Raw genomic sequence first — 19,007 nt, 5'->3', positions numbered from 1 at the left:
GTTGACCTACATGCTAGTCTTATTGCATTAACATTGTCCCTGAATATTAATACTCGACTAGGAATGATTTAGAGTAGTGTTCCCTATATCATCTCACTATCGGTTCAACTAACCGATTGATATAGGTGAGAACCATCTACTCAAGGACATTATTATACTTAGTTTATTTGGCACCAATACAAGTAAGTATAATAACCAAAATCCAAATGCCTTTATTTATATAGAATATGATACAATAAGTATAAAATACAATCATCAAATGATTGGCTCTAGGGCTCTAGCTAACACGATCTAACCATCGCGAGGGTTCCTTTGCGATCTAACAGCGCCTTAGCCCGCTGTCCCAAAAAATTTTGGGGCGAAACTTAGCCGTTTTGGGAAAAAATTTCTCGGTAGTCGAAGCCTACAAGTGCCGAAACACTTGTGCTTCGCTTCTACGAGAAAAATATCCTTAAAAACTATAAAAATTATAAATTTACAGAATATTACAGAACTGAAAAGTTTTCATAAAACACAAAATAAACTCGTATTCGTCTTCGCACGTGGCTCTGATACCACTGTTGGGTTTTTCGGGCTGCGAAAACCGCTTTTCGCGTCGCGGAAACCCCGAAACTCCCTAGCCAACGGATCCATGCGAAGAAAAATTTAAATACGAGTACAAGTTTACTAAAACTTAGATCTACTCCTAGATCTACATGGAAGAGATCTATACCTTCGATGCGTGCCCTTTTTCGTATCCCGCTCGTCCAAGATTCGCCGGATCTCGAAAGTATCAAAATAGATACTTCTCTATACGTATCCACACGAACACATTAGGTGGAGATAACCAAAACAAGGTGTGCTAGCACCTTATGGGATTCGGCCAAGGAAAGGAGTGGGAGAGCAAAAATGGCTAGAGGAAGGAGATGAAGTGAATGAGAGTCAAAACACAAAATGAAAACCTACATCACATTAGTGTGGCCGGCCACTTTGTGTAACTCCTCACATTTAATGTGGCCGACCACATTAAAGAGAGGAATGTAACCTCTATGAGGTGGCACTCACTAGTAACTTCCATGAGGTGGCAACCATGATGATGTGGAGCATCATCATTGGTCCACATTTTGCCAACTCACTTGTGATGTGGCAAATAGTCAAGTCAAACTTGACTCTCCATCTTCCTCTCAAGTCAAGTCAAACTTGACCACATCTCTCCCATGGTTGATCTAATCCAACCATTTGATTCAAGCCAATTTAATATAATGAATCTAATTCATTTAATTAAATTGATTCAATGAGTCATAATCTAAATTAGACTCATTGAACACATGAATCAACTTGAGTCCAACTCAATTAGCCCAATTAGGATTACTCTTAATCCAATTTGATTCATCAAATGAATCTAATCCCATTGGTTCATCATATGAACCTAATCTCCATCTAATTGTCCTTAGTGTGTGACCCTATAGGTTCTTGTAACGTTGGCAATGCCCCTAAACCCATTTAGGAGCATAAGTAATGAGCAGTATCTAGCAACACATCATTACTACCCAAGTTACAAGAATGTTGAGATCCAACATCACCTTGTGACTACTAATTGTGACTCCTCACAAAATACGACAAATTTCCTTGTAACGCCCCGCCCCTCCTGCTAAAGCGACGGGGGTTACTTTCACATACATACCTACTTACTACAGTGGAAGTCTTATTTATAGGAATTAAAAACTTTTCTTTTCTTTAAAATTCATCATGACTAATCACCTGGACATCTAAAACCACGTAGCATACTTAACATGATTTTTAAGTCATAATACCCAAACACATAATTAGATGTCATGGAGTCATAAAGTAGTAACATAAACTAGGCATAGTTCTTATTAAACAAAAGCAGGTCTTTCTCCTTTAGCCAAGCCACTACCACACACATCCTTCTAGCCCCTCCTACTGCTCCCCTAGTTCATCCATTCCTTGCCTTTATCTGTGGTACAAGAAAGTAAGCTGTGAGCACTCATGGCTCAGTAAGTTCCTTTCCTACTCACAAAAACCGTATATCATATCAAAATCACAAGACATAACGCATGGAGACAAATTCATCATATCATGCAGCATATCATGGCATATCGTAACATAATCGTAAGGTATCATGGCATAACATAACATGATCATCAAATGCACCCTGACATATCATAACATCATCATAAATATCATGGCATAATCATAAGGTATATGCAAGGTGAATTTCTAAACATGTATCATGAAAACATATGCAACATGTTTTTTGAAAACTTATAATATACATACTTAAACATAATCTCAACATAAGGGGGGCCCCGGCTTGTACCACATACATAAATGTGCGCGTCCTATGTGGGTCTAAGGTAGCAAGTCTTGAACCCTACAAGGCATACATACTAGGCCCGTTTCTTAGTCCATCGACCTAGGGGCACTTAGGAGCTCATCCCTAACGAGGCCCGTTTCTTAGTCCATCGACCTAGGGGCACTTAGGAGCTCATCCCTAACGAGGCCCGTTTCTTAGTCCATCGACCCCGGGGCGCTTATGGAGCCCACCCTTGGTACAAGCCTTAAAAGTAAAGTAGCATGTCATACATATCATAATTCTTAACCTATCATTCATTTCATATTCATATCATGAAGAGTGCTCCTAGTCCCAACTGATAGGGAAGCAACTCTTAGGCATAACATAAAGTATGTATAATTGGGCACAGAACACATCATGAATTTGGGCACACAACACATCATGATCACATGCATAATTGGGCACACAGCACATCATGAACTTGGGCACATAGCATATCATAAATTTGGGCACATAGCATATCATAAATTTGGGCACATAGCACATCATTATGCATAGGTCATAAGCATACATAAATGAGTATAACAGCATGGCATATTCTTATCATATCATAAAGCATTGCATGAGAGGCACATGGGAAATCATAATTAGGTCTCTAACCCTAATATCATGTAGTGGCCGAAACATGTAGTTGTAGCCTAGGTTAGCAAGCAACATAAAAGCATGTGAACCCTAAACCATTATCATATCCTATATCATAAGGAACACCTTGAGCATGCTTAGTTTGGGTTCTAAGCTTCCTAGGTCTTTACTTATATCATGGCCGAAACTCATTAAGCCTCAAATTAGGTTATAAGCAACATGCAAACATGTAAACCCTAAACTAATGTCATATCATATATCATAAGGAACAACTTGAGCATGTTTAGTTTGGGTTCTAAGTTCTCTAAGCTTTTAACCTTATCATGGCCGAACCCTAGCAAGCATGATTCTAGGTTACAAGTAGCATGAAAGTGTTGAACCTTAAACCAATATCATAACACATATCATGGGGAACATCATAAGCACATTTAGTTTAAGTTCCAAACTTCCTAAGCCCTTTAATCTAAGGTGGCCGAAACTTGTTAAGCATGGAAACTAGGTTTCTAGTGGCATAAGAGCATGGAAACCATAAACAAATTTCATAGCATTTATTACAAGAAACATCATGAGCATATCTAAGTTGGGTTCTAAGTTTCCTAGGCCCTTAAACTAATGGTGGCCGAAACATGTAAGACATAGACTAGTTTTCATGTGACATAAAAGCATGGAAACCCTACACAAATTTCATGGCATTTATTACAAGGAACAACATGAGCAAACTTAGTTTAAGTTCTAAGCATCCTAGGTCTTAAAACCTTGTGTGGCCGAAAGTTATAGAGCATGTAACCAAATTTCTATGCAACAAACAAGCATAAGAACATCAAGTTAGTTTCATATCATTTCATCAAGAAGGTCATGATCATCTTAGACTTGTTTAAACTTTCCTAGGCCTCAAATCTTAACATGGCCGAATCTTCATAAGCATGAAATAGAGTTCAAATCAAAATATAATCATGGGCATATCATATTAGCTTCATATCTTATCCTAGGGAAATCATGGCATGCTTAGTTTTAGGTTTAAAGCTCTCCTAGGCCCTTAGTTCTACCATGGCCAAATGTTCATGAGCAAGAAGATGAAGTTCCAATCAACATACAAGTAGGAGAAAATGTTAACAACACCATTATCATAGAGCACATATCATAAGAACAAGGGAGCATGTTTAGTTTGAGTCTTAAGCTTACCTAGTTCTTTTGTTCATGCTTGGCCGAGAGTCTAGGATCATGAATCTAAGTTCTAACTAAACATTCTAGCATAGAAACATTAGGTTAACCTCCTACCATAAGATACATGTCACAAGAAATATAATGAGCATATCTAGTTAGGTCTTAAAATTCCTTAGATCCTTCTTTTTGTCTTGGCTGAAATTTCCATGAAGCAACCCTAGGTTTTTAAGAAATCTATCTTCATGAAAACCACATGAGCTATTGTACCACAGGTGAGGGGAAGCTTACATAGTTTTCGCTTGTTGATCCTTAAGGAAGTGGTACCCTTGTGAGGAGGGAGGAGAAGTTTCTCTTCCTAGTTTCCCTTTTTGTTTTTCTTCTTCTTGTATGAGGTAGACCTTGAGACTCCTTGCTAGTATTTGTTTTCCCTTAGAGAGAAAAACCTAAACTTGGCTTTTGGAGATGAGGGAGGAGAGCTCTAGTTCTCGGTGGAGAAGAGAAAGAGGATGAGGAAGAAGAAGATTTAGAATTTCCCTTTCTCTTTTCTCCTCTAATCTTTTTTATTCATCATGGGAAGGATTCTTGTCCCCATTCCTTCCCCCTTTAACTTCTCTTTAATTCCCATGAAAATGAGAAGGGAGAGAGGAGAGGAAGGCAATTCACCTTTTGCTTGCTTCTTCTCTTAACCAAGAGGAAGAGGAGGTAAGCCACTTGGTTTTCTCTTACTCTTTTCTTAGTTTTCTTTTATTTTCTCCTCACCTTTAACTAAATTTTTCATTCCTTCCTATCCAAATATGATTCATTATTCTAGTGGTTACTTCACACTAATTTAACTCTATCACTTGTGGGAGGTTCAAGGTTCAAACCTAAACCTCTCCTTCTTTTTATTTCTATTATTTCTTTTTGATTCCTCTTACTTTCATGCTCTAAAGAAAATACTATCCATATACTTATCTTATAATTTCATTGGTGTTACACATATATTGTGAGAAGTCACAATTAGTAGTCACAAGATGATGTTGGATCTCAACATTCTTGTAACTTGGGTAGTAATGATGTGTTGCTAGATATCGCTCATTACTTTTGCTCCTAAATGGGTTTAGGAGTATTGCCAACGTTACAAGAACCTATAGGGTCACACACAAAGGACAATTAGATGGAGATTAGGTTCATATGATGAACCAAGAGGATTAGATTCATGTGATGAATCAAATTGGATTAAGAGTAATCCTATTTGGGCTAATTGAGTTGGACTTAAGTTGATTCATGTGTTCAATGAGTCTAATTTAGATTATGACTCATTGAATCAATTTAATTAAATGAATTAGATTCATTATATTAAATTGGCTTGAATTAAATGGTTGGATTAGATCAACCATGAGAGAGATTAAGTCAAGTTTGACTTGACTTGAGAGGAAGAGGAAGAGTCACGTTCGACTTGACTATTTGCCACCTCATTTGTGAGTTGGCATTAGGAGGACTAATGATGATGTGCCACATCATCATAGTTGGCACATGTGTGTGCCACCTCATGGAGGTTACAAGTCCTCTCTTTAATGGCCTCCACATTTAATGAAAAGGAGTTACACTCCATAATGTGGCCGGCCACTTTTGTAGTGAATGAAAATTTGATTTTTCATTCAAGGCTCATTGCTCTCTCTTCTTGCTCTCCCTCTCCTCCTCTTGCCGTGACTGATCAAGGGTGCTAGCACACCTTTGTTTAGTTTTTCTCCACCCATTTGTTCATGTGGATACTTCTAGAGGATCGTACGCTTGACGATCTCGAGATCCGACACTTCCTTGGACGAGCGGGATTCGTAAAGGGCATGCATCAAGGGTAAAAGGTTTTTCTCCTTGTAAATCTAGTTTAGAACTAAGTCTAAGAAACTCGTACTCGTAAACTTTGTTTTTATTTTACTTCGCACGGGTCCGATGACGGGGGTTTCGGGGTTTTCGCGACGCGAAAAAGTGGTTTTCGCGGCCCGAAAGACCCAACAGAGAATTGTTTTCACACAGAAACGAAAATTGTACGTCCTGGAGCAGCCCATTCCTGAGGCACCTCCTGCCACTACCACGCGAGCTGACTGTGATGCTTATAAGAAGCATCAAGATCACGCATTAGATGTGTCCTGTCTCATGCTCGCGACCATGAAATCTGAGCTTCAGAAGCAACATGAGTTGATGGATGCTTATGATATGGTTGAACATCTTCGTCAACTATATTAAGGACAAGCTAGGCACGAGAGATTCGAGATCCCTAAGGCACTGTTTCAGTGCAAGATGCAAGACGGGACTCCCGTAGGTCCATATGTACTCATGATGATTGGGTACATAGAAAACCTACAGAGGTTGGGATTTCCCCTTGCCCAAGAGCTAGGCACTGATTTGGTCTTGCAATCCTTACCAGAGAGCTACAGTCAATTCGTCATGAACTACAACATGAATGAAATTGAAAAGCCACTGCCTGAGCTTCTGAGTATGTTGAGAATTGCTGAGATCAACCTTAAGAAGGTTAAGCCCAACTCCATTTTGATGGTGCAAAAGGGCAAAGGCAAGGGCAAGCCTAAAGGTAAGGGAAAGTCTCAAGCCAAGGGCAAAGGCAAGGCACTGAAACCTAAAGGAGGGGTCACCAAGGATGCTACCTGCTTCCACTGCGGTCAGACCGGGCACTGGAAGAGGAACTGCAAAGTCTACCTGGAAGATCTTAAGAAGAAGAGAAGTGAGACTTCTACTTCAGGTATATATGTTATAGAAGTTAATCTCTCTATTTCTTCATCATGGGTATTAGGTATATATGTTATAGAAGTTAATCTCTCTATTTCTTCATCATGGGTATTAGATACCGGATGTGCTTCTCACATTTGTACTAATGTGTAGGCGTTGAGAAATAGCAGGGCATTGACGAAGGGCGAGGTGGACCTATGAGTAGGCAATGGAGCACGGGTTGCCACTGCTGCTGTAGGAACTTACTATCTATCTCTGCCCTCTGGGCTTGTACTAGAACTAGATGAATGTTGTTATGTGCCTGTTCTTACTAAGATCATAATTGAAGTTTCTTGTTTGGACAAGAAAGGTTTTTATTTATAATAAAGAACAAATGTTGTTCAGTTTATTTAAATGATATGTTCTATTATAGTGCACCTCTGATTAATGGACTCTATATTCTAGACTTAGAGAACCCCATCTATAACATAAATACCAAAAGATTCAAATCAAATGACATGAACCAAACCTATCTTTGGCATTGTCGCTTAGGTAATATAAATGACAAACGCCTATCCCAGTTCCATAAAGATGGTTTGCTGGACTCATTTGATTTTGAATCATATGAGACATGCGAGTCATGCCTACTAGGCAAGATGACCAAGACTCCCTTTAGTGGACACAGCGAGAGAGTGACTGACTTGTTAGGACTTATACATAGTGATGTGTGTGGCCCTTTCAATGTCACTGCCAGGGGTGGTTATAGGTACTTCATTACATTTACTGATGACTTCAGTAGATATGGTTATGTGTATCTGATGACACATAAGTCAGAATCCTTTGAAAAGTTCAAAGCATTCAAGAATGAAGTACAAACTCAGCTTGGCAAGAGTATTAAGATACTTTGATCAGATCGAGGTGGAGAATACCTTAGCCATGAGTTTCGTGACTATCTAGCTGAGTGTGGGATTCTATCCCAGCTCACTCCTCCTGAAACACCATAATGGAATGGTGTATCCGAAAGGAGGAATCACACCCTATTAGATATGGTACGGTCTATGATGAGTCACACAGATCTTCCTATATCTCTTTGGGGCTATGCTCTGGACATAGCTGCCTTCATACTCAACCGTGTTCCATCCAAGGCTGTGATAAAGACACCATATAGGATATGTACTGAGAGAGATGTCCAGGTGTCTTTTATGAGGATTTGGGGTTGTGAGGCTTACGTTCGACGTCAAGTCTCGGACAAACTGGGACCCAAATCTGATAAGTGTTATTTTATTGGATATCCCAAGGAAACGAAGGGATATTACATCTACATTCCTAGTCAACACAAAATAGTTGTGGCTAAGACTGGGGTTTTTCTAGAAAGGGACTTTGTTTCTAGAAAAACTAGTGGGAGTACGTTCAATCTTGAAGATGTTCAGGATATGGACCATAGCACTAAAGCCTTGATGGAAGTTGAACTGGAACCACAAAGTGTTGTGGATGACAAGATTGTTCCACAAGGAGTTGAGGAACAACAACCAGTTCAAGTAGACATATCTCTTCGTAGGTCTGATAGGATACGTCGTCAGCCTGAGAGATACTCATTTCTCTTGTCTGACCATGATGACGCTATGCTCGTTGAGAATGAGCCAACCTCTTATCAGGAAGCTATGATGAGACCTGATTCTAAGAAATGGCTAGAGGCCATGAGATCCGAAATGGAATCCATGTATACCAACCAAGTATGGACTTTGGTTGATCCACCTGAAGGCATCAAACCCATTGGGTGTAAGTGGGTCTTTAAGAGAAAGACTGACATGGATGGACTCATATATAAGGGTCATCTGGTAGATAAAGGTTTCAAACAAATTTATGGTATTGACTATGATGAAACCTTTTCTCCAGTAGCGATGTTTAAGTCCATTCGGATCATGCTTGCTATTGCAGCATACCACGATTATGAGATCTGGCAGGTGGATGTCAAAACCGCGTTTCTAAATAGAAACCTGCTCGAGCATGTGTACATGACACAACCTGAGGGTTTTGTAGATTTACAGCATACTGGCAGAGTATGCAAGTTGCATAAGTCCATTTGTGGACTAAAGCAAGCTTCTCGGAGCTGGAATCTTCGATTCGATGATGCGATTAAACAGTTTGGTTTCATCAATAATGAAGATGAACCCTGTGTCTATAAGAAGATTGTTGAGAACATAGTTGTCTTTCTTGTGTTGTATGTGGATGACATACTACTCATTGGGAACGACATCCCTTTGCTGCAGTCTGTAAAGACTTGGCTAGGGAATTGTTTCTCAATGAAGGACTTAGGTGAAGCAACCCGTATTCTAAGCATATAGATCTATAGAGATAGATCTAAGAGATTGCTTGGCCTAAGTCAGAGTACATATATTGACAAGGTATTACAACGGTTTGCCATGCAGAACTCCAAGAAGGGATTTCTGCCGATGTCACATGGTGTGAGTCTTTCAAAGACTCAAAGTCCCTCTTCTAGAGAGGAGAGAGACCGCATGGATACGATCCCTTATGCCTCAGCCATAGGATCTATCATGTACGCTGATCCTGTCTGAGTGCTGAGTCGACGGACGCTGGGGACGTGGCACGCTCCGCAGTCTCCGACTGTTGGTGTAGATCTCCGGCGAACCTTCAAAGAAGCGGAGTCGAGAGGGGTTTCCCGGCAATGGCCCTCCGACGCTCAAGTCAGGCAACGAGGAATGAGAGAGGCAGCGTAACTATGGCTACAGTAAGGGATCGCGCATACCTTCGTCAACGTCTGGGGGTCCTTATATTGGACCCCGGGGAGGCACGGGCATGCTTCTCTATGAGTGCACGCTTCCCCAAACATACCTTAACGAGCCCCTGTCAGAAAAGTACCTCTGGCGCCATTCCGCAATCGTCCGAGCATATCCCGGATGTGACGGTGGAAACTTCCACCATATGATCCTGTGTACGGCTCGGCCGCCAACCTTGCTGCTTGTCGGCGGCAGACGTCTAGAGGATGATGTTATCCCCTATCTCCTTTGTCCTCTTACGCTTCCTGTCTGTTCCAGGGCCGAGCGATTCGGCCGCTCGGCGGGCGTATCACTTCTGCCTCGGTCGTACGCTCGGATGAGATTGCTCCTGCCTGACTTTGCTACCTTGTGCCCCGGCCGAACGGACATCCCGCTCGACCCTGAAACCTTTTTACCTTGAGCATCGGAAACCCGACCCCTAGTCGGGTTGTCTTTTATTCGGCTCGGGGAATTCCTGGCCAGTCGGCCATCTCATCGTTGTCGGTCGGGAGGCCGGTCGGCCCTCTCTGTCCGGTCGGTCGGGTCTCAGGGTTGAATCTCTTGATCTTTGACCTCCACATGTCGTTGACCTTTCGTCAACGAGGGTCCCCCGTCCTTACCACCGGATTACATGCCTCCCCCTCAAGTCTAGTCGAAGGAGGCACTAAGTTCGACTGACTGGACTGTTGGTCGGCCGGGATGACACCGCTCTGCCACTTTATGGAATGTTCCTCCTTACGGCCGCTCGGCCTCTTACTGCCGTTGACTTTGTTACCGCATCGATGGTCAATGCTGACTCCTTTCGGATCTCCTCGGGATTCGTGCAAATCCTCTCCGTTAAGGCCGACCACGCGCGCTGCGTGCCGTAATGGCGCTCATTAAATGCACCCCTATGGCATGGTGCAACGTGGCACCTCTGCTGGCATCATCGTACGGCTCGGCGATGTGTCCGATGGGACATCGACGGTTTGAAATGAACGGCCCGATGTGGGCCTCGGTTCCTGTGACCTGCATCGGACGGTCGAGGCCGATCGGGCCCGACCTTTTAAAGCCGTCGCCTTCCTCCTCCACCACACTTTTGCTTTCACGTGACCCACCGCCTTTCTTCGGTGCTTCAGCGTTCCGGCGACTCCGGTTCACTGTTTTCCGACTATTTCCCGCCGCCTTCCTTCGATCCCCAGCTTCTTCGTAAGCTTCCTCTGCCTTTTCTCTCTGTTTTCCTCGTCTTTTTTGTCGAGTTCTTGTCTTCTGGTCGCTGTCCCTTTCATCATCTCCTTGTCGTGTGTCATCTTATATTTTCTTGCCTTTTGCTTTCTTGCCCGATCGGACAATGGCCAGTTCTTCCGACCCGCAGACCTCACTTTAGGTCCCTGGTATACTACCATGGAGTCCCACTTCGATTGGCGTGACGCCGAGGCTTTGCTTGATGGTTATGATATTTCGTCTGACTTTGAACTCATTCTACCCTCACCATCCGCTCGGCCTCATAAACCGCCGAGCGGAGCCATCTGTTTTTTCCGTGACAAATTCACAGCCGGTCTACGGTTTCCTCTCCACCCCTTCTTCGTCGACGTTTGCAATTTCTTTAGTCTTCCGCTCGCCCAATTAGTTCCCAATACTTTTTGCCTTTTGTGTGGAGTGGTGGTATTGTTCAAGATACACCGCATTCCTCTCCGCCCGAAATTTTTTTATTATTTTTATTATCCCAAGCAGTCTGAGCTGGGTACCTATCTATTCCAGGGTCGGTCCGGTCTAGTCTTTTTTGATAAACTTCCCTCCTCCAATAAACACTGGAAGGAGTACTACTTTTATCTTCGTCTCCCCGAGCGGGCTCCCTTCCAAACCAAAAGGCAGGTCGGACCACCTACTTCTCCTGAGCTTAAAAGATTTAAGACCCGACCGGACTATCTCCAGGCCGCGAACATGCTTGCCGGTCTGAAGCTCGATATCAACAAGCTTCTGCCTGAAGGCGTGCTTCTTCCGAGCAGCTTCGGTAAGAATTTCACTTGCTTATGTACTTTGAGTGCTAACTGATTTTCTTCTTTTTCCTTTGCAGCGAATATCGTCATGGAGTCCGTGATGCTCGAGATCTTGAAGAGGAAAGCTGAGGCGCTTGAGGCGGCAGCCACCAAGGAGATGGAGCAACTAGGCATCACTCCGGTCGGCTCTCACAAGGGTGAGAGCGAGACAAACGCGGAGGAGTCGGCCGCTCAGGCCTCCCCCGTGGAGGTGACGGGAGGCGCTACATCAAACAGGGAACCAGCCGTCCAAGAGGAAGGCTTCGATCGGGAAGGTGATCGCCCGCTCAAACAAAAAAGGCGCCGGACGGAGACACCGTTACGCTCGACTACTTCTGCTGTTCGTGTATCCGAGCGGGCGGGATGCGATTCTCGTGGGAAAACTCCAATGGTGGAGGCATTATCCTCCGATCGAACTCCGTCTCAACTAAACTCGCCTGCCAACCCTATTGGGTTGTGCCGGTCAGCACTCTTCCACCTGCCTCCCGCCGGGTCCAGCGCTCGGCTAATTTGTCCAAGTTCTCTGCCCCGGCCTCTGCTCCCTCTGCATCTGCTCACACGACTCCCGGCTGGAGCCGCACCATCAGGGCCACCCTGCACCTTCCCACAGAGGAGCTTTTGCCCGAGTCTGATCGGCCGACTGTGCCCGAGCATATGATCACCATGAAGGGGCCCCTCGCCGAGATGTGGGTCGATGCTCGGGCCCGTGTTGCGAAGTCCACTGGGGTGAGTGTGTTTTCTTCCGAAGTCCTTTATGCCATCTTTCCGTTCGGCTATTAATACTCTTGTTTATATCAGAGATGGGTGGAGGAGATCGCTGCCGCCAATCGACTGGGCATGGTGGACGAAGAGCTGAAGAGGCTGAAGAGTTCAAGCGGTCCGTCCTCCCAGGGCCCCTCATATGCCGAGTTGCAGAAAGAGCTCAAGAAGACCAAAGATTTGTTGGAGGCGGAGCAAAAGAAGACGGCCGACCAGGCCTATACTCTGGCCAAACTCGAAGACAGGTCAAGACACTTGACCGGAAAATAAGCCTAGCCACCGATCGGAAGAAGACGGCCATCGCCGATCCGGAGAAGAAAAACGTCGAGGCGCGGGGCCTGGAGCAACGAGTTAAAGAGTTGATGGAGCAGCTGGACGGCGAGAAGGCGAGCCGCTCGGGGGAGGCGATCAAACATAAGGACGAACTGAAGACCGTGCAGGAGGCTCTTGAAGCTTCCCAAGCTGCCTTCAAGGAGTATCAAGAGGCCGAGCCAGGCCGGGTCGCAGCCTTGAGGATGCAGCACATCCGCTCGAACGAATTTTCTGAGAAGGTCTGCGAGCGGATGTATACTGCCTTTGAGTTGGCCATTGCCGCAACGACCGACTATCTGAAGTCCAAGGGTCAGCTTCCCGACTCCACAACCATCCCGGCTGAAGACTACGTGGTGCTCCTTTCTTCCATCCCGAAGACTGATTATGATTTCCTTGAATAGTGTTTTTTGTAATCCTTCCGACCGGCTCTAATGGCCTGAATTTTAATGAAGATATGCCGTCCTTTTGTTAGCTTACTCCTTTTTCGTTAAATCGCCAGTACCTGCGTCTTTCGATCGGAGCGCGAACTACCGCCATTCGCGTCCCTCACCTTTCCTTCTCGTTAATCGTCTCTCGTCCTACTTTCCTAGCTCTCCAAAGGAATTTTTCACGAAGTATTTTCGATAACTAGGCTGCTCATCTGAACACACCCACCTCTTTGAATGGAGTTCCCGTTAGATTTTCGCGAAGTACCTTTAGTAACTTGACCTTTTGTAACTTGGCCAATCGTCCGTTAGTCTCATAGGCCAGCCTTTTTAGTATCTTCTTACCGATCGACCCGGACGGAAGTACGTTATTATTTTCTTCTTTCCCATAAGAACAAGGCTTGTCGCTTGCTGGTGTTTATCACCGAGCCGAAGCCTGCATGACTTGTCTCATCCAAGCAAGACGTCTTTCGGCCGGAGGGTTTATAGTCGCCGGTTCAACTCTAAGATTTAACGTCGCTGCTCGACGATCTTCAGGCCAGGCGGTTTATAGTCGCCGGTTTGACTCTAAGATTTAACGTCGCTGCTCGACGATCTTTAGGCCGGAGGGTTTATAGTCGCCGGTTCGACTCTAAGATTTAAGGTCGCTGCTCGACGGTTTTCAGGCTGGGGGGTTTATAGTCGCCGGTTCGACTCTAAGATTTAATGTCGCTGGTCGACGGTCTTCAGGCCGGAGGGTTTATAGTCGCTGGTTCGACTCTAAGATTTAACGTCGCTGCTCGACAGTCTTCAAGGCGGAGGGTTTATAGCCGCCGGTTTGACTCTAAGATTTAACGTCGCTGCTCGATGGTCTTCAGGTCGGAGGGTTTATAGTCGCCGGTTCGACTCTAAGATTTAACGTCGCTGCTCGACGGTCTTCAGGCCGGAGGATTTATAGTCGCCGGTTCGACTCTAAGATTTAACGTCGCTGCTCGACGGTCTACAGGCCGGAGGGTTTATAGTCGCCGGTTCGACTCTAAGATTTAACGTCGCTGCTCGACGGTCTTCAGGTTGGAGGCTTTATAGTCGCCGGTTCGACTCTAAGATTTACCGTCGCTGCCCGACGGCCTTCGACATCAAGCCCGCGGCTCGGATAATATACGCCCGGCCGAACGGCACGGGGTCTTCAACATCGAGCCCGTGGCTCGGATAATATACGCCTGGCTGAACGGCATGGGGTCTTCGACATCTAGCCCGTGGCTCGGATAATATACGCCCGGCCGAACGGCACGGGGTCTTCGACATCAAGCCCGTGGCTCGGATAATATACGCCCGGTCGAACGGCCCGGGGTCTTCCCTCGCGCTCATGCAGCTACCCGCTTGGCGTACAATGCTCATGCCTTTGCTTTGTTCTTATAATTTTCATTCCTGCAGCTAAAGTATACAGCTGAACGGAATATTCATGAAATATATTACATCGGCGCACCTTTCATCCAGGCCGATAGGGCTAGAGGTGGTTTGCACTCCATGGCCTATCCAGCCGCCATCCATCTTCATCCTCCAAGTAGTAGGCTCCCGATCGGAGTTTCTCGATGACTTTGAAGGGTCCTGCCCAGGGAGCCTCCAACTTGCCTACGTCCCCGACCGGCTTCACTTTCTTCCAGACCAAGTCACCCACCAGGAATGCTCGGGGAATCACTCGACGGTTGTAGTTCTGTTTCATTCTCTGCATGTAGGCCATCAGCCGGACGGACGCTTTGGCTCGCTCCTCGTCGATCAAGTCCAATTCTAGCTGCCTCCGCTAGGAATTATCCTCATCGTAGTTCTGGATCCGGACGGACTATACGCCGACTTCGACTAGGATGACCGCCTCGCTTCCATACACCAGGTGGAACGGTGTTACTCCCGTTCCCTCCTTGGGGGTCGTGCGGATGGACCATAGGACTCCCGACAGCTCGTCCACCTAGCTTCCTCCCATGTGGTCGAGTCAAGCCTGAAGAATTCGGAGGATCTCCCGGTTGGCTACTTCGGCTTGACCGTTACTTTGGAGATACGCTACAGACGTGAAGTGCTGCTCAATGCCATATCCCTCGCACCATTCCTCGAGCTGCTTTCCGACGAACTGTCGCCCGTTGTCCGACACGAGCCGACGCGGAATGCTGAACTGATAGATGATGTGTTGCCAGATGAATTTCCTGACCATCTGCTCGGTTATCTTGGCTAATGGCTCAGCGTCCACCCACTTGGAGAAGTAGTCGACTGCCACCAATAGGAGCCTCCGTTGTCCGGTCGCCATAGGAAATGGTCCCACGATGTCCATGTCCCACTGGTCGAACAGGCAGGACATTGTGGACGCTTTCATTTCCTCCGTCAGCTTATGATAGAAACTGTGGTACTTCTGACAAGAAAGGCATGTTGCGACGGTTCGAGCTGCATCCTCGTGTAGAGTTGGCCAGAAGTATCCAGCCAGCAAGATCTTCCTAGCCAAAGACCGGCCGCCCGGATGACCTCCACAAAATCCTTGGTGTACCTCCTGGAGAATGTACTCGGCGTCTTCCGAACTAACACACTTCAGTAGAGGTCGGGAGAACGCCTTTTTATAAAGCTGATCCCCGATGAGCGTGAACCGGCCGGCTCCCCTCCTTAGTAGCTGGGCCTCATCCCGATCGGACGGCGTGGCCCCTGAGCGCAGAAACTCCATGATGGTTGTTCTCCAATCGCTCGGGAATGTGAGGCCCTCCATCCGATCCACGTGCGCCACCAGGGATACTTACTCGATTGGTTATTGGATGACGACCGACGATATCGAGCTTGCGATCTTGGCTAATTCATCTGTCGCCTGGTTCTCCATTCGGGGTATCTTCTAGACCACCACCTCAATGAAGCTGGTCTTGAGTTTTTCAAAGGCCTCCGCGTACAACCTGAGTCTTGCATTGTTTATCTCAAAGGCGCCCATGAGTTGCTGAGCGGCTAGTTGGGAATCCGAGTGGATCACTGTTAGTTAGAACCCTAGAACAAATCATTTGATGATTGTATGGACTCATGTATATCATATTCTTAATAAAGGTATTGGTTTTTGGTTATTATGCTTATTTGTATTAGTGTCAGATAAAATAAGTATAGTAACGTCCTTGAGTAGAATGTTCATACCTATATCAATCGATTAGTTGAATCGATAGTGAGATGATATAGGGAACACTACTCTAAATCATTCCTAGTCGAGTATTAACATTCAGGGACAATGTTAATACAATAAGACTAGCATGTAGGTCAGCTCGATGACTTGTTCTCACAAGTCATGGATATAGAGATATCAAGCTGACACATGGGTATGCATTAGAGAATGTATACTGAATGACCCGCCATGAGAAAGTATCATGGATCGTTATATGAGTGTCATATACTTTCTCATGTGGCTATTAGTATGACTATTAGTTCTTAGACCTGAAGTCACCATGGATCCCTACATAAGGGTTTTGTCAAACGTCACCCGTAACTAGGTGGACTATAAAGGCGATTACTGGGTATGTAACGAATTATGCAGAGGGATGTGAGTGATGTAGATGGGATCTATCCCTCCCATATGACGGGAGCGACATCGCTATTCTTGATCGAGTGAGACCACTAAGTGCATGGCCATGCCCAAATGAGTCAACATTAGATGTTGAGCTCATTTGATCAAGTGAGTCTACTTGGAGTTCAAGATTTAGATTGATTAGAGGATGACACGGTCTATGCCTCACATTGATCAATCTAGATGTCTAGGATAGAAGGACAATGTCACATATTGTGAGGAGTCACAATTAGTAGTCACAAGGTAATGTCGGATCTTGACATTCTTGTAACTTGGGTAGTAATGATGTGTTGCTAGATACCGCTCATTACTTATGCTCCTAAATGGGTTTAGGGCATTGCCAACGTTACAAGAACCTATTGGGTCACACACTTAGGACAATTAGATGGAAATTAGGTTCATATGATGAACCAAGAGGATTAGATTCATTTGATGAATCAAATTGGATTAAGAGTAATCCTAATTGGGCTAACTTGAGTTTGACTCAAGTTGATTCATGTATTTAATGAGTCAATTTAGATTATGACTTATTAAATCAATTTAATTTAATGAATTAGATTCATTATATTAAGTTGGCTCGAATCAAATGGTTGGATTAGATCAACCATGGTAGAGATTGGGTCAAGTTGGACTTGACTAGAGAAGGAAGACCAAAGGTCAATTTTGACTTGACCTTTTGTCACCTCATTGGTGAGTTGGCATTAGGTGGACCAATGATGATGTTCCACATCATCATGGTGTGCCACCTCATGAAAGTTACAAAGCCATTTTCTTATTAACTCCACATTAATTGCATTTAATGGGGAGTTACTCTTGTGGAGAAAGTGGCCGGCCACTTTGTGAGTGAATGTGAATTTGATTTTCATTCAAGTGGTGCATCTTCTTCCTCCTTCCTCTCTAGCTCTCCCTCTCCCTCTCCTCCTTACTTGGCCGAACCTTATCAAGGTGCTAGCACACCTTTGTGTGAGGTTTTCTCCATCTAAGTTGTCCGTGTGGATACTTCTAGAGGACCGGCGCTTGACGGTCTTGAGATCCGGCAAAACCTTGGAAGAGCGGGATTCGCGTAGGGCGCGCATCAAGGGTAAACACTTTTCTCGTAGATCTAAGTAGTAGATCGGTTTTTGAACTCGTACAAGAAATAGTTTTTCGAATTTTGTTTACGAATCTTTGCACGGATCTACGGCTTTGGGTGAATCGGGGTTTCCGCGACGCGAAAAAGCGGTTTTCGCGGCCCGAAGAACCCAACAATCACCACTCGGCTGGCTCCAACATGTCGTGCGGCCTGCAGTCCAGCTATGAGGGCTTCGTATTCTACCTCATTATTTGTTGCCCGATAGTCCAGCCGGACGGACAAATGCATCCGCTCTCCCTGAGGAGAAAGTATTAGGATCCCAATTCCGCTTCCGAGCCGAGTGGATGATCCGTCCACATATACTTTCCATGCTGCTTCGGGCTCAGGCTTTTGTACCTCCGTCACGAAATCTGCCAAGGACTGTGCCTTGATCATCGGGCGAGGTTGGTATTGGATGTCGAATTCGCTTAACTCCGTCGTCCACTTGATGAGCCGTCCGGATGCTTCAGGGTTCAGCAATACCCTTCCCAACGGGCTGTTCATCATCACAATAATGGTGTGCGCCAAAAAGTAAGGGCGCAACCTCCGAGCAGCCAGGACCAAGGCGAACGCCAATTTCTCGAGACCGGTGTAGCGATTCTCAGCATCCTTTAAGATATGGCTTAAAAAGTACACAGGCTGTTCTTCTCCGTTCGACCTTACTAATGTTGAACCCACAGCATGCTCAGTAGAAGATAAATAAATGCGGAGTGGCTCACCTACGACCGGTTTTGCCAACACAGGTAAGGAATTCAGGTAATTCTTCAGTTCCTCGAACGCCCGATCGCACTCCTCGTCCCATTGAAACTTGGTAGCTTTACGCAGAATCTTGAAGAACGGCAGGCTCCGGTCGGCGGTATTAGAGATAAATCTTGACAGCACCGTTATCCAACTGGTGAGACGCTGTACCTCTCGAAGATTTCTGGGAGGCGGCATGTCTTGCAATGCCTTTATCTTGCTGGGGTTCGCCCCTATGCCCCGCTCGGTCACGATGTAACCTAGGAAGCACCCGCCTTTTGCTCCGAACAGGCACTTCTGAGGGTTATGCTTGACTCTGTATCTTCTTAATGTTTGGAAGGTCTCTTCCATATCCGCGTAGAGATCTACCGCCCGAAAGGACTTGATAAGTATGTCTTCCACAAACACTTCCAAGTTGTGTCCGATCTGCTCCCTGAATACTTTGTTCATCAGACGCTGGTAGGTAGCTCCCGCATTCTTCAGCCCGAACGACATTACATTGTAGTAGC

This window comes from Zingiber officinale, chromosome 2B (genome assembly GCF_018446385.1).
Source record: "Zingiber officinale cultivar Zhangliang chromosome 2B, Zo_v1.1, whole genome shotgun sequence".
Classification (NCBI taxonomy): domain Eukaryota; kingdom Viridiplantae; phylum Streptophyta; class Magnoliopsida; order Zingiberales; family Zingiberaceae; genus Zingiber; species Zingiber officinale.
The sequence above is the reverse complement of the archived record's forward strand: the minus strand, read 5'-3'. Positions refer to the sequence as shown.